Genomic DNA, 16678 nt, shown 5'->3' with positions numbered 1-16678 from the left:
CCCATTAGACCCCACCCTCACATTTGCAACTGTCCCAGAATGTAGATATCGGAGCAACTCTACAATATTAGGATCCAACCCTAACTGATTTAACCTCTCCCATAATATAGAGCGGTTCACCTGATCGAAGGCACAGCTAAGATAATCATCATTTATGATTATGTCAAAGACTTGTTACCTACAAATGTATGACACCCATATATTGAGATTTCATGGTTTCAATGTGTAAATGGGAAGCATATGATCAAGTTGTTATATCTTTTTTTTTATTATTCTATTAGTTGACAGGTTTAAAAATGATGGTGTGAGGAAGACATAGAAAACAAAATACCACAATAAATACTACATCGGTCTTTGACTTTGTTTTTATGTGAATTAATTGTGATGTTGAAAATGAGGGAAATAGCTCTGAAACCAGAATAAAGAAGAACAAGAAAAAATAACTAAAGTCTATCATGGTGGATGAAAGTATTTTTGTTGAGCACAAATTGTTTAGAATTCAATGTACAAGATACAACTGTTCTCAAATAAGGTAAAGGTTTCCATGAAATAGTCCACAGAGTGAATGGTAGAGAAACACTAGAGGTTTGGTGTCACTTCGAGGTGGTGGTGGAGGTCTTGCCATCCTCTTCTGGTGGTCTGGAGGAACGCCCACTAATGGGGGAGGAGAGGGATCTACAGTTGGAAGGACAGGGGTGGGTCGAGTAGTGTCCTGTTGTGGCAGGATCTTTCTGTCTATGGCAGGTGTAGCTTGTACTGATATTGAAAAACCACAGACCGGGGTAGATGGCAGGGGGAAAGCCCTGGACATGTGCTCATAAATATCAAACATCACCCCGGTCAGGGAGTACAAATTACAGTTGAGATTCTACATCTGTACATTGTTCTCCCTCTGCACTTTTCTCATCTCCTGGATCTCTGATATGGTCTGGCCCATCAAGTCCTGGGACTGCTTTAGTGCTCCCAAGACTTGGTCGCTGGAGGTCTGGGTGACAGTTATCCCAGTGGGCTCAATTTGCTGGCCCACTGATTCCCTCCTGCAGCCCCTACAACCCAGGCCCTTGAGGCAGTGTGGCCCATCCCATTGGGTCCTGGAGGTGGTGGTGGTGGTTGCTCAACAGTAGCCAGGACTGGGGGGCACAAGATAGTAGTTTTGTTTCTCTAGACACAGGAAGTGGATGTATCCTCAGGCTGAGGTGTTGTAGCAGCTGGGGTGAGAGGTATAGGTGTAGGTGTAGGCCAAGTGTGACTCACTCTGGAGCTATCTGTCCAGACAGACCAGGTAGACCAGGCATGTCCACATCCACCGGACCTACAGGGTGTCCTCACTGAAGGCTTGCTCCTGGTCTGAAGTGGAGGTGTCTTCTGTTGCAGACGGTGATCCACTGGCCCTGGGTGTTGGACTAAATATGAATTGCAAACAAAATAAAATTAAAGGTCTGCATTGTACCTCAAATATGTCTTCAGCTACAAATGAAGCAACCTGAAAAATGAAATTAATATTAATGGAATGATTAGGCCTTTGTGTGGTGTTTAACTTTTTACACATACTGTTTAATAAAAAAGGATGCAAACTTCAGTAACAATGATGAAGAGATGTCCCAAAATGTTATTTAGAAAGTGTACATTACATGTACCAACATTCAACTCAACACAGTATAGAGGGGATTTAAAAGATGAGCCATTTCAAGGCCTAGAAGCCTCAAAAACAAGCAATGGTACAATGCAAAGTCAATTGTTTATCAATATGAATTATAATCAGCATGCCACAGAGCATGATTGGAAACCTTTGAATCAACAGGCTAGATTCATGCAAGTAAGTAGATCAATTCAATGGAGTAACAAGAAGGTGACAACATACTGGATCAACATAGCAGATGAATGTTTCATACATACAATGAAATGGTAAAAGACAACAACAAAAAACGTTCACGTTTGTGCATATATGGAATTAAAGGGAGGATGAGCAACATCACATTGCACTATTGTTTTCCAGAGACACAAACAGGGCATCATGGTAGTTGTAGTCATGTGTTAACACCATTGACAATACTTGTTAAAAGGTGAGCTACACATACCTATTTGAATATCTTCAGTGAAAATGAATACACACTTACAATATGTACACACGTGTCAAATATGAATATGTGAAAATATCACTTACAAGCATTATACCTTCATGTGCAAATAGATGGAGTTTGGGAGGTGTTTTTTTGGATACAACAACTTACAGTGAGATAAAGCAAGGGGCTAGGCAAATGAAAGGGATGATCCAAGGAGAATAATGCACAATTTGCCAAAACATATTGCTCATAGATGAAAATAGGGACACCACCATGATGCTAGTAATTTGGATGAAACAAGCTATTTTGGAGACTCAAGTTTAGATACATGTTTTGATAAGGGTCTTGAAACATTCTGAACAGCTGGCTTAAGGGCAAAAACTCAATTTGTGATTAGTGAGATACTGCTAAGTTTAATTTACCAGTTTCTACTCCACCAGGGATTCCTGTGAAGCCTTCAGGATTTAGAATCTGCAAGACCTTCTCCTTCCAGGGAAAGAGTTGTAAGGGGGTTTGGGAGAACCAGCACCAGTACTCTGGGCCTCTAGAGGATGCTTGGAGGCCAGGAAATGCACTCTCCCACGTAGGTCATTCCACCTTTTTCTAATTTCCTTCTGTGTGTGCAGATTGTTAGCTACAGCATTCACTCTGTTGACTATTCTTGTCCACATTTCCCTTTTCTAAGATATTGTTGTATTTTTGTACTTGTATTCCAAACAATTGCGGCTCTACTCTAATAAATTCATCTACCATGACAGACAATTCTCCCAATGTGAAACATGGATTCCTCCTTCCTGCCATAATGACTGTAAAAAAAAAAACTAGTGCCTCAAAAATCTGTGAATAAACAATGAAATCAAAAAAAGGAAAACAAATACAGAGGGAGACCAAAATTGCGCAAAAACCTGAAATCTGTCTTTAAAATGTGCTGCTCTGCTAAAGTGGAATGGCAAAGGTTCATGGTCTGATATGGAGTGTGTTTTACAGTGTGTTTTGCAGGTGTTGACAATTGTACAGTATACGTCAGATGTGGGCTGCTAGCATCCATCCAATAGCCACAGCCATAGTACAATTCTGAACTGGTCCCATGATGGACTCCCGCCGTCATGGAGCGCCACTAGAACACTGTCAGCACGACTGTGTTATCTAAATATGGTTGGTGCAATGCTGCTATCCCGATAGCGATGTCGTAATAATCGGCAGCATTGGAGTCCACCTCTTCGGCTGCAGGATACAGCTGGTGCGACGGAGTACACCTCGTTTATGCAGACATCGGTTTTACAGTCATAGATCTAAGTACGGCTGTTGGAACTCAGTCAGCTTAATGGAGTACTTGGTACCACCACCATGGTGGGGCACTGGTATTACCGTCAAGATCTAAATCAGGCCCTTAGTTCCTTTATGCCACTGTGCTGCAGCAGACTCACAGCCACAAACAAAAACATTCAGATGCACATGAACCACAACCGAAAAGAAAAACCACTGACATATTTGAGGACTTGAGTACTACTTGGGCCTGGCTGTGCGATCCTCTTTACATTACCAAAAATCTTTTCCCCCTCTTAGTACTACACAACAAAACATGTAAGAGGGGCAAGGAGAAGCTTACAGAAAAAGGGAGCAGAAGAAAGTCAGCTGCAGAAATAGGAAATCTAGAAAAAAACGCAAACTGGAAATCTTGGAAAAAAATCAAGGAAATGCAGGGATAACAAAACAAACTAGTAAGTATACACAAGGGCATAGTTTTAGGAGTAGGGAACATAAATGACTTACAGGGCAGCAAAACCATTAGCTGCAGAACTGTTGGGACCACTTACACGTGCCACAGCACTGGTGGCAGTCGGACCAGATGCCATCTTGCCCTTGAGTACTTAAGAAAGAAAGTGAAAAACCTTGATTAGTAGTACTCTGTACAAAAAAAAAAAAAGGTTTGACAGGCACATCATTGTACTTTTTAAATCAGATAGCCTATTCCTTATTTCATAATCCTGTAGGAAAGTAGCCTCTTTCTAGCCTTGTTACCCCCACTTATGGCCTATTTGTGAGTATATGTCAGGGTGTTTTTACTGTCTCACTGGGATCCTGCTAGCCAGGGCCCAGTGCTCATAGTCAAAACCCTATGTTGTCAGTGTGTTTGTTATGTGTCACTGGGATCCTGCTAGCCAGGACCCCAGTGCTCATATGTTTGTGGCCCATATATGTTCCCTGTGTGGTGCCAAACTGTCTCACTGAGGCTCTGCTAACCAGAACCTCATTGGTTATGCTCTCTCTGCTTTCCAAATGTGTCACTAACAGGCTAGTGACTAAATTTACCAATTCACATTGGCATACTGTTACACCCATATAATTCCCTTGTATATGGTACTAAGGTACCCAGGGTATTGGGGTTCCAGGAGATCCCTATGGGCTGCAGCATTTCTTTTGCCACCCATAGGGAGCTCTGACAATTCTTACACATGCCTGCCACTGCAGCCTGAGTGAAATAATGCCCACATTATTTTACAGCCATTTTACACTGCACATAAGTGACTTATAAGTCACCTATATGTCTAACCTTCACCGGGTGAAGGTTGGGTGCAAAGTTACTTAGTATGTGGGCACCCTGGCACTAGCCAAGGTGCCCCCACATTGTTCAGGGCAAATTCCCTGGACTTTGTGAGTGCGGGGACACCATTACACGCGTGCCCTACACATAGGGCACCACCCATGTGTAGCATCACAATGGTAACTCCGAACATGGCCATGTAACATGTCTAAGATCATGGAATTGTCACCCCAATACCATTCTGGTATTGGGGAGACAATTCCATGATCCCCCGGGTCTCTAGCACAGAACCCGGGTACTGCCTTTCCGGGGTTTTCACTGCAGCTGCTGCTGCTGCCAACCCCTCAGACAGGTTTCTGCCCCCCTGGGGTCCAGGCAGCCCTGGCCCAGGAAGGCAGAACAAAGGACTTCCTCAGAGAGAGGGTGTTACACCCTCTCCCTTTGGAAAAGGTGAGAAAGGCTGGGGAGGAGTAGCCTCCCCCAGCCTCTGGAAATGCTTTGATGGGCACAGATGCTGCCCATCTCTGCATAAGCTAGTCTACAGCAGTTCAGGGATCCCCCAGCCCTGCTCTGGTGTGAAACTGGACAAAGGAAAGGGGAGTGACCACTCCCCTGACCTGCACCTCCCAGGGGAGGTGCCCAGAGCTCCTCCAGTGTGCCTCAGACCTCAGCCATCTTGGATTCACAGGTGGTGCTGGCACACTGGACTGCTCTGAGTGGCCAGTGCCAGCAGGTGACGTCAGAGGCTCCTTCTGTTAGGCTCTTGGTAGCCAATCCTCCTAACTTGGTAGCCAAACCTCCTTTTCTGGCTATTTAGGGTCTCTGCTTTGGGAAATTCATCAGATAACGAATGCAAGAACTCACCAGAGTTCCTCTGCATCTCCCTCTTCACCTTCTGCCAAAGGATCGACTTCTGACTGCTCAGGACGCCTGCAAAGTAGCAAGATGACTACTAGCAACCTTGTATCGCTTCATCCTGCCGGCTTTCTCTACTGTTTCCAGGTGGTGCATGCTCTGGGGGTAGCCTACCTCCTCTCTGCACCAGGAGCTCTGAAGAAATCTCCAGTGGGTCGACGGAATCTTCCCCCTGCAACCGCAGGCAACAAAAGACTGCATCACCGGTCCTCTGGGTCCCCTCTCAGCACAACGAGCGTGGTCCCTGGAACTCAGCAACTCTGTCCAAGTGACTCCCACAGTCCAGTGACTCTTCAGTATCGCGTGATTTACAGCTGCTCCGGCTCCTGTGCACTCTTCCAGGATTTCCTTCGTGCACAGCCAAGCCTGGGTCCCCAATACTCTAGACTACAGTGCACAACCTTCTGAATTGTCCTCCGGCGTCGTGGGACTCCCTTTTGTGACTTCGGGTGGACACTGGTTCACTTTTCTTCTAAGTGCCTGTTCCGGTACTTCTGTGGGTGCTGCCTGCTTCTGTGAGGGCTCTCTGACTTGCTGGGCGCCCCCTCTGTCTCCTCATCCAAGTGGCGACATCCTGGTCCCTCCTGGGCCACAGCAGCATCCAAAAACCCTAACTGCGACCTTTGCAGCTAGCAAGGCTTGTTTGCAGTCTTTCTGCGTGGGAACACATCTGCAAGCTTCTTCACGACGTGGGACATCCATCCTCCAAAGGGGAAGTTCCTAGTCCTCTTAGTTCTTGCAGAACACCAAGCTTCTTCCAACAGGTGGCATTTCCTGGGCTCCTGCCCACTCTCAACACTGTTGCGACTCTTGTACTTGGTCCCCTTGTCTTACAGGTACTCAGGTCCGGAAATCCACTGTTGTTGCATTGCTGGTGTTTGTCCTTCCTGCAGAATCCCCCTATCACGACTTCTGTGCTCTCTGGGGGTAGTAGGTGCACTTTACACCTACCTTTCAGGGTCTTGGGGTGGGCTATTTTTCTAACCCTCACTGTTTTCTTACAGTCCCAGTGACCCTCTACAAGCTCACATAGGTTTGGGGTCTATTTGTGGTTCGCATTCCACTTTTGGAGTATATGGTTTGTGTTGCCCCTATACCTATGTGCTCCTATTGCAATCTATTGTAACTTTACACTGCTTGCATTACTTTTCTTGCTAGTGCTTACCTAATTTTGGTTTGTGTACATATATCTTGTGTATATAACTAATCCTCATACTGAGGGTACTCACTGAGATACTTTTGGCATATTGTCATAAAAATAAAGTACCTTTATTTTTTTGTACTTCTGTGTATTGTGTTTTCTTATGGTATTGTACATATGACACCAGTGGTATAGAAGGAGCTTTACATGTCTCCTAGTTCAGCCTAAGCTGCTTTGCCATAGCTACCTTCTATCAGCCTAAGCTGCTAGAAACACCTCTTCTACACTAATAAGGGATAACTGGACCTGGCACAAGGTGTAAGTACCTCTGGTACCCACTACAAGCCAGGCCAGCCTCCTACAAATCCTACATCTCAAAAAAAACATTTTGAACTATTCATGCATTTCAAAGAATGACCTTTGCGTCTCCTCCACTTTTTGATGAGTCAAGTTGGCCCTCCTTTGTGTACTGCACATCCAGGAGACTGGGACTATGAGCTACATAAAGCCACAGAGAAGAACACAAGTTATGCAACCCCCTGACATCCTTACATTGTAAGAGTGAGTGACATGATGCGTTGACAGTCATGCCTTAAATCAGCCCAAGCAAGCACCTGTGTAGCTCACACTGGAACAGAATCATGGCAGTATAATTCACTTTACTTCTACTCCCTTCCTATGTTCATACCTCGTTACATCTTTCCCATCAAGCTCGCATCATATACCACTACTGTACTCTATCAAGGGTTTGTGTTGCCCTTGACTCTAGCAATAGTTTGGTTGCAGGGAGGTGTCCCTTCCTACACAAAACAATCCAGGGTGCTGTGCCATGTAATGTGCAACCCTTGAACCCTCATAGCTCAATGGTGCCAGCATTGATGCGATAGGTAGCACAGGGAGAGAACAGGAATAAAACATCTTAATAAATAAATGTCATGTTCCTGCCCTCTCCCTCTGAGGCAGCGCAGCAAGTTGTCTTGCACCACTGGGCAAAAGTTTGATAACTCTGGGGCCTTGCCACAGGTGCACTCAGCACTGCATTGAATAAACCCTGGCGTATTATTAATGCATTATGCCCACACTCCTTTTGGAACAAAGAAAGGGAACGCAACGTTTACAAACCTCTTGCATCAACATGGTACCACACTCAAAAATAAAATGTCCTTTTTGGCTTTGCACATGGGGGCACAAGTGACGTGGCCACTGGCCACAATCAGTGCTGCAAAGTTATATATATATATATATATACTAATCCATATTTATATCTATATCTCTATATATATATATATATATATATATACATACAAAGTACATTATTGAATACACATATAAAAATGTTACAATAAATGAACACATTGACATTAATATATAAATATATTAGTTATATTTATATCTAGTTACATTATGTGTGAGTAATGAATATGCACACTTATTAACCGACGTGAAATATATTTATTTTTGTAAATACAAAAAATATACATAAGCAGACAATGTGTATAAAATAACACCTAGGAAGTGGTGGCAGCGATGCTGGGACTTGGCTGCAGCCGAGTCACAGAAGAAAATGTAAAAAATAAGAAAAGGGGTCAAGGTAGGGACAACTTGACCACTTTGCTCTTGCGGCGAATGTCACAGCGGATCTGTGGATCTGCAGAAAATTAAAAAAAAAAAAAACAAGGGGAGGCTCTTGTGCTTCTTTTTCAATAAGCCCCTGGGTGGGGCAGGTCTCGTGGAAATTGTTATTTTAATGTGGGGGGGTGGGCGCGCACTCCCCGCTGCCCCAGGCACCACCACCTCCCCGGGGCTTTCATGAAGTTTTATGTGGTGGCTGGCCACCTCCCCCACTGCCCTGGGGACTGCCATCTCCCTGGGGCTTACAACAAATATGATGCAGGGAGCCACGCAGACCCCCAATTTTCTGGAGACCACCGCCTCCCCGGGGCGTTGCACCTGCTGCCCTGGGGACTGCCACCTCCCTGGGGCTATAATAAAAGTGAGAAGGGGGTCTGTTTCAGACCCCTGCAGCCACGGGAACCACTACCTCCCAGGGGCTATGCTCATTGGAGGTGGGACATGTGGCCCCTCTCAAGTAGCCACTGATGGCCCTAGGGAACACCACCCCCAAGGGCCGGCTCCTGCTATGTCCCAGGGTGCCCACCCCCGGGACATTCATGTTTTCTTTTGCGTGGTGAGAGCTGAGAGCTCCCACCAAGCAAAAGCGAAGACCGGTTTGTGCAAGAGAGAGCTGTCAAATAGCTTTCACTTGCAGGAAGCCGCGTTTTCATCTGTCTTCCCTATACGCAAATAAGTGTGCAGGGAAGACAGATAAAAACATTGCTTCCACAAGCAGGGAGCTGCTAGATAAAGCAGCTCCCTGCTTAGGAGAGCAATGCTGGCTCCCATAGGATGTGGGGGTCCGGCTAGGACCAGTCCTGCACTCTCTCTCTCTCTCTCTTCCATCAAAGAGATAGTTATTGCAATGGTCTCTCCATGCAATGAGTGCAAAAAAGTGGGCAGTCACCTGTGGTATAATGGTTAAGGTCACAGACCCTCACACTGAAAGTTGAGGGTTTTAGTCCAGGTGTGTCTATGATCATTTCCCTATTTTAATTTATTTAAAACTTTAAAAGTTTAAGGTTCATACTGAAAGGTGCTCTCACTCTTTTTTTATTGACAAATACATTTTTCTTTTCATCTTGTCCAGAAATATCTCATTCTAAGTATATCATTCACCAAAGCCTAAAAAACTCACTAACTCTCTCCCTCTCACTTTCATTCTCTCTCTCTCAATTTCTCTTTTTCAATCTTTCTCCCACTCACACACCCACTCAGACCCTTACACACCCACTCACAGACCCACTCATACACTCACACACCTACTCACAGACCCACTCAGACCCTTCTGCACCGATTCACAGCCCCACTCACACCCTCATGTACCTACTCACAGACCTACTCAGACACTCACTGAACCACTCACACACCCACTCAGACTCTCACACACCCAGTCACAGACCCACTGAAACCCTCAAGCACCCACTCACAGACCCACACAGACACTGATGCATACACTAAGACACTGATGCAACCACTTTCACACCCAGACAGACACACTCACCCCCAGAGACACCCTATTACACCTATTCTCACACCCAGAGAGGCAGGCCACGACCAACTCCCACCATGCACAGCCAAAGGGCTGTGTGCAGTGTGTGGTTGGGTTAGGGGGGTTGGCCTTAGGGCACGAGCTATAGAGCTATAGTTACTTGAGATAACTATCTATAACAGGCACATTTCTATGGTTTTGTACGTTTAAAATCTGAGCATAACTATAACATCCCTGTAACCTTTGGTGTTTTAAGTGAATACATATATATATATATATATATATATATTGACTACTTATGCATATATATATATATATTTTATAATGACAAAACTCTGTCTGCTCTCGTAGACAGAAAGGTGCACTCCACATCCAAAAGTAGAAAGAGAGAATATTTTAAAGGGACGGTACTGAGGAGTGATGTCCCAATTTGATTTTGCTGAAAATTATATAACTGATTTTATATGTGGTTAAATATAGTAATCTTTTGTGGGGTCATTTACTCTCTTTCTCTGATAATCATCATTGGTATAGAAGTCTGTCTTCTATGTTTCTTATGCACATTATAGGGAATTGGGGCCAGATGTGTGAAACTTTTTTGCACTTGCAAACGGTGCGAATCGCAAAATTCACCCGTTTGCAAGTGCAAAAACATGGTCTGCGATGCATGAAAGGCATTCGCAGACCAAAAATAAGAAATCGCAAAAAGTTTGATTTTTTTGCGTTGCGACCTGGTTTTGCAAGTCGCATTTTGCGATTCGATATTTCCAGTAGGAAATTGCGAGGCGCAAATTGCGATTCGCAAAATCCTAGTCGCAAATCGATGCATCAAAAAATCGCAAATTGCGATTTTTTGCAGAATGGCATTTTGCACATGCAAAATACCACTAAGTGAAACCAGGTGGTAACCAGGTGCAACCTATATAAAGAGGCCCAGAATGACTCAGACTCTTTTCCACGATGGCTGCACTCTACATCATGGCGAGGAGGATGAGGATCTTGGCAGGTTTGAGGAGAGGGAGGAGGAGACAGGAGCGCATTTTCAGAGTGCGCATTACACTTTTTAACTTGACAGAGGAGGAAATATTTGAGAGGTATAGGTTGAACTCAGCCATGATACTTGATCTGATAGCTGAGCTACAAGCCATACTGCAGCGCAGAACACTAAGGACCGCAGAATACCCACCCATGTGCAGGTATTATGCTCCCTCCACCTACTCGCCTCAGAGAGCTATCAAGGGGTCATAGCAGCAGCTGGAGGGGTATCACAGAGTACCCTCTCTAGATTTTTCAATGCATTTATCAACGCCATGCTGAGCAGAATACACCAGTACATCAGATTCCCCCACACCCCACTGGATATACAGCAGACAAAAATGTATTTTTACCAGATAGCACGTTCTAGGTGCCATAGATGGGACACATGTGGCAATCGGTCCACCATCAGCCACAGAGTACGTGTACCGCAACTGTAAATACCAACATTCAATGAATATACAGGTGATTTGCAATGCCTCCTATATCATAACTGACCTCGTAGCCAGGTACCCAGGGAGCACCCATGATTCGTACATATTCCGCCATAGCGGCATTCACACCAGACTGCTAGCTGGGGAGTTTGGAGAAGGATATCTACTAGGTATTGTCCCTCTATACAATGGCGCATTGATGGCATGCTGATGTCAGATGGCTCAGTTACTCATCATACCCTCTGTACCTTCCAGGAGACAGTGCCTACGCAGTGCGCACCTACATGATGACGCCCTACCTCAATCCTGCAACACCTGCTGAACGGAGGTACAATGCAGCACACAGGGTGACCCACAACGTGGTGGAGCGCACCATTGGACTGCTGAAGAGTCGCTTCCAGTGCCTCCACAAAAGTGGGGGGGCACTACAGTACAGCCCAGAGACCACATGTAGAATAGTGGCTACTTGTGCAATTTTGCACAACATAGCTACCACCAGGGGCATACCAGTAGAAATATGTGAATCTGAATCTGATAAGGATGATGATCTCATACCACCCCTACAGCCAGCAGACAGGACCAGTGCAGCAGAGGGAAGGCAAAGGCGTGCTGACATCACACACAACCATTTCAGATGTAAGTATGAATAAGACAAATGCACTGACAAATGTACCTGTAGTGAATTAAATTTATTACCTTAATGTCAGGTAATGTTAGTTCAACCAATAGCAAAAGAAATGAGTTAAAAAACTAGAGACAATGAAAGTTCAGAGTAATGCACTATTACATCATAGTGAACTCATTACCCCTCTGGCCACTACAGTTACTTTTTGCAGCCATGCACACCACTCAGGTGCCCAGTTACCTCACTGGCACCTCGATTGTCCGCCTCAGTGGCAGTGCTGTGCCTGGCACTGCGCCGTCTGGTGTCCATTGCGGGTACAGCTAGACTGCTGAGGCTGGAAGTGTCCTCGGTGTCCCCCAGTGCAAGCTCACTAGGTGTGGCTGACCTCTGTCCCATGATGTTATCAATCACATTAGTGATTTGGACAAGTCCGGTAGCCACATCCCTGCTGCTGTGTGCTGCCTCCACCTCTGCAGCCACTGCACGACGTGCAGTCAGTGAGGTTGAAGTAGCCACCCTGTTGACAGAACGACAGAAGCCCCGAACATGTTCATGAATCTGCGCTCCTGTCTGCGGTGGCTCACCCTCTCATGGCGCAGCTCCTGGCATAGTTCACGCACACCAGAAGTGAGCTCTCTTGTGTCCTGCGATGCCTGCACCTGTCCCTCATGCAGCAGTTCTATATTTGCATTCAGGCACTCAAGCTGGTGATGCAGGCCCCCCATGTTGGTGTTATGTTGCTGCATTTGTTTTTGTAAGCCAGTTATCCTTTTGTTCTGTAGGCGCTGCTGCTGCAACATAGCTGCTTCCAGCCCACCAAAGATTCTGCTGTGCATCGGCATTTGTCGCCATCCTGCGGGGTGCTGTGGTCTGCTGAAAACTGGCCTCCTGCATCTGGGTGCGCCTACCAGTTGGGGCTGGTGTAATTGGCCCTTCCTGCTGCTCATCCAAGTCCTGACTGAGCTCTGGCAGTGCCCTGGGCCTGCGTCGGACTGGCGCATTGGTGAGAGACCCACTTGTATTTGAATCAGAGGCTGGATGGGTGTCAGTCTCGCTTACGCTGGCTGATGCTGTGGCTGCTAGGCCTGGCCCACCTGCAACGACAATATGCAGCATGTCAGTTATGTTTGTTGCAAATAAGGGCACACAAAGGTAATAGAGGTACAGGTATTTCTCTTCACTGTGTTGTGGGTGTTGTGTTCCTCTGGGTGTTGCTCTACTTAATTACATTGTACGTGCTACTTTCAGCTATGGGTTGTGGACTGCCACTCCCATAATGCATTGTTGTGCTGCTACTAAGATGTGGAATGGACTACTTCTCACAATGTTTAACATTACTTGCTAATTCCTAAGGGGCTTTTGTGCATACACATATGGGGTTACAATTCAATATTGCACTTACCTTGGCTGGTACTTGGTGTGCCGGAGGTGTCTATCTCTGTGACCCCAGTCACAGCTTCAGGGAGGAGTGTTGACTCCACTAAGTCCTCTAATGGGGTGGATGGTGCCTCTGTGGGTGGACCGCCTCCTGTGCCCCTGGCCTCCTGCAGTCTTCTTGCCACCCTCTTCTTTGCACGGGACCACAGGTCATACCACCTCTTCTTAATCTCGTCGACCGAGCGCTGTGCCACTCCAATAGCGCAGATTTTGGTTTGTATATCTGTGCAGAGTCTCCTTTTCTCACTCTCCGGCACCTGGAGTGAGCTTTTACCAAAAAGGCGGTAATGGCTCCTGACCACCTCCTCTGTCAGCACCTCCAGCTCTTGCTCGCTGAATTTGAGCTTCCTCTTTCTCTCTCCCTTTTCCTGTCCTTTTCGCTGAGGTGTCCATCCTTGTTCAGGTGTGCTGCTTCCTTCAGAGTGTTGCTCAGTGTGGCTGGGCTGCTCTCTCTGGATGCTGGTTTGGGTGTGGCACCTGAAACTGCCTGGGATGACTCACTTCCTGCTTGTGATGTCATCAGGCTCCTCCAGGCGTGCTTTCTCGAAATTTCTCACAATTTGCCGAACCGAATCGCAATTTGCGAAAATGCAAATTGCGATTCGGTAAATCGGCCTCGCAAACCACAAATAGCGATTTTGAAGAGCTCGCTAATTCCGATTCGCAATTATGTTACATGGCCTATTGCGACTCGGAAATAGTGATTTCTTAAAAATCGCTATTTGCGATTCACAAGGCCATTTCTTCATACATATGGCCCTTGATGTTTCTTTCTTCTCTTTTTTTGAATATCTGTTTTGATTATGTTACAAATGTCACCATTGAGGTTAGATAAATTATTTTCTGGGGAATACAGTTTTTCTTTCGAACAAAATATGCGAGATCCCGGCTTCTCGCTTGGCACACCGGCCTCGTAAGGTGGATGTGATCGGCCTCAGCTGAGGTGTTGTGGTTGTATTTGTTGAATTTCGCTGAACTCCGCCACCTCATGTAGACATTGGGGGTCATTCCGACCCCCGGCGGTCGGATGCGGGAGCACCGCCAACAGGCTGGTGGTGCCCCGCAGGGCATTCTGACCGCGGCGGTTTGGCTGCGGTCAGACCAGGAAAACCGGCGGTCTCCCGCCGGTTTTCCGCTGCCCTGGGAATCCCCCCTGGCGGCGCAGCTTGTTGCGCCACCATGGGGGATTCCGACCCCCTCACCGCCATCCTGTTCCTGGCGGTTCTGACCGCCAGGAACAAGATGGCGGTGAGGGGTGTCGTGGGGCCCCTGGGGGCCCCTGCAGTGCCCATGCCAATGGCATGGGCACTGGAGGGGCCCCCGTAAGAGGGCCCCACTTTGAATTCCAGTGTCTGCTCAGCAGACACTGGAATTCGCGACGGGTGCAACTGCACCCGTCGCACCTTCCCACTCCTCCGGCTCCATTCGGAGCCGGCTTCCTCGTGGGAAGGGGTTTCCCGCTGGGCTGGCGGGCGGCCTTCTGGCGGTCGCCCGCCAGCCCAGCGGGAAAGCCAGAATGGCCTCCGCGGTCTTTCGACCGCAGAGCGGCCATATGGTGGTTCCCTCCAGGCGGGCGGCTCCCGCCGCCCGCCGGGGTCTGAATGACCCCCATTGTGTCGGCTTTTGTTGCAGAGACCCAAAGCGGTTTTTGCTGCTTATTGTTCATTTTCCTGAAACGTGCATGGGCGGCATGTTTAACGCAGTGTCGAGTAAACTGGGAAATGTTCTGAATGCACTTCCTAGCGTTCGCGGTTAGCTTAAACACAGCTGAATGAGGCAGAGGCTTTGTGTTACATATTATGTTAACCAACACAGACTATGAGTTATGAAAATAAGTTTTAATTGCAAGCAATTTTTTTGCTCTGGAATTCTCTCAAACACTATGGAGCAGGCACGTTTGAAGAGATTGGAAAAAGCATGTTGTCTTTTTAATGAGGATGATGAATCTGATTCCGCTATTCCCTCGACATCAGGGTTTGAGAATAAGGACACAAAGAAGACTATGAGACAACATTTATTTCACTATGAGAAATTATTAAAGAGGGAAGTGAAAAGGTGGTGGGAAATAACTTCACTTGCCAACTACATTGAGGTGGGCAGAGTCCCAACAGGCCTCGGTATACTCATCACACCCACCTACCAAAACCCCAAACCTAAACTGTTGGAGGAGTGGTCTACTCTTTTGGCCGCGACGTGTAAAAAGATGATGGGTTTACTTTCAAAATATGCTAAAATTGAATTGGAGGAGATTTGTGATGAAATTAAAAACGAAAGCTTTTCTTGGACCAACATTCCAACCAAACGGAAATTGTGAGATTTATTTCTGAGATGGAGCCTAGGGTTACTAAATATGAAGAGGAGATTCAGCTGAAAAATTAGCGCAAGTTCCCTCGGGATGAACAGGACTATGCAAGCGGTCAGATACTTACTTTGGCAAGAAATATGATGGAGCCAGTAAACAATTCAATGGGTGGGCGCTTTGAAACAACAGGAATTGGTAATATCTGAATCTGGCTTAGACATGTATTCAGTTTTGGTTGATCATTTGAGTAAATTAGAAACGGATTCTGTGTCTTTAACTGCGTCAGAGGAACATCGATTTTTACAGCAAAAGACTGGCCCCCGCAAAAAGCTATCAAAGGAAGTAGGAGGCATCAACAAAAAAGGAAAAGGACGCATAAGGGGTCAAGATTCAGGCAGATTGGTCATGGGAGAGCAACTCGGCAGACAAGACAGAAATAATGGGTGAGAGATCATCAACAGTTATAAATGTATATGACCATGTTCTTACATATGATGAACGGTCATTTTTGGAATTAGGTTTATCTTTATGTTCCATTAGTGAGATGGACTATTGTAGAACCTGGATAGACATTTTTCTATTTATACATAAATTAAAACTCATTAAGGTTTTCAAACAACAAGCAAATAAGTGGAGAAAAGACTTTCCTACCTGTGACAGGGCAGAAAATGATGGTAACTTATGTTGGGGTGACATTGAGGGTCTTGCTGCACTTAGGGAATTTGAGTTGGGTCAGGTGGATTGGGCAACTGAGAGGGATTTGCTTTGTGATATGAATTTGGGACTCAATAGGATTTTATCAAACCCTTTCAGACCAAGGTCAATATGCAATCCAGTAACACCACATGATAATATTGATACCTTCCATGATATAGTGGTGAGGGATCTCTTTCATATTTGGAAAAGTCCCAAGACCTGTCAATTTGATAATTTTCTCAGCAACAGAGACAGGCAATTAAGACCCAGAAGCAGGATCATAGTATAGTTCTTAAGCCTTCTGATAAAGGAGGCAATGTTGTTTTGTGGGATCTTAAAAAAAACATTTCTGAAGCGGAGAGGCAATTGATTAAATCTA

At 46.0% G+C, this 16678-nt stretch overlaps 1 long non-coding RNA gene across 1 annotated transcript in view; it reads right to left on the bottom strand.

The window, feature by feature from the left end:
• Window positions 1-289: 289 nt before the first annotated feature.
• Window positions 290-16678, bottom strand: part of LOC138261591 (uncharacterized) — a 158164-nt gene continuing 141775 nt past the window's right edge. Inside the window, exons 4-5 of the long non-coding RNA XR_011199120.1 lie at window positions 3837-3933; window positions 290-1403 (exon numbers count right to left, since the gene is read on the bottom strand). This is a non-coding gene — a long non-coding RNA (uncharacterized lncRNA). The remainder of the gene's footprint in view (window positions 1404-3836; window positions 3934-16678) is intronic.

This window comes from Pleurodeles waltl, chromosome 10 (assembly GCF_031143425.1).
Source record: "Pleurodeles waltl isolate 20211129_DDA chromosome 10, aPleWal1.hap1.20221129, whole genome shotgun sequence".
In the NCBI taxonomy this organism is placed as follows: Eukaryota; Metazoa; Chordata; class Amphibia; order Caudata; family Salamandridae; genus Pleurodeles; species Pleurodeles waltl.
This window is presented reverse-complemented; position numbering and strand designations above follow the sequence as displayed.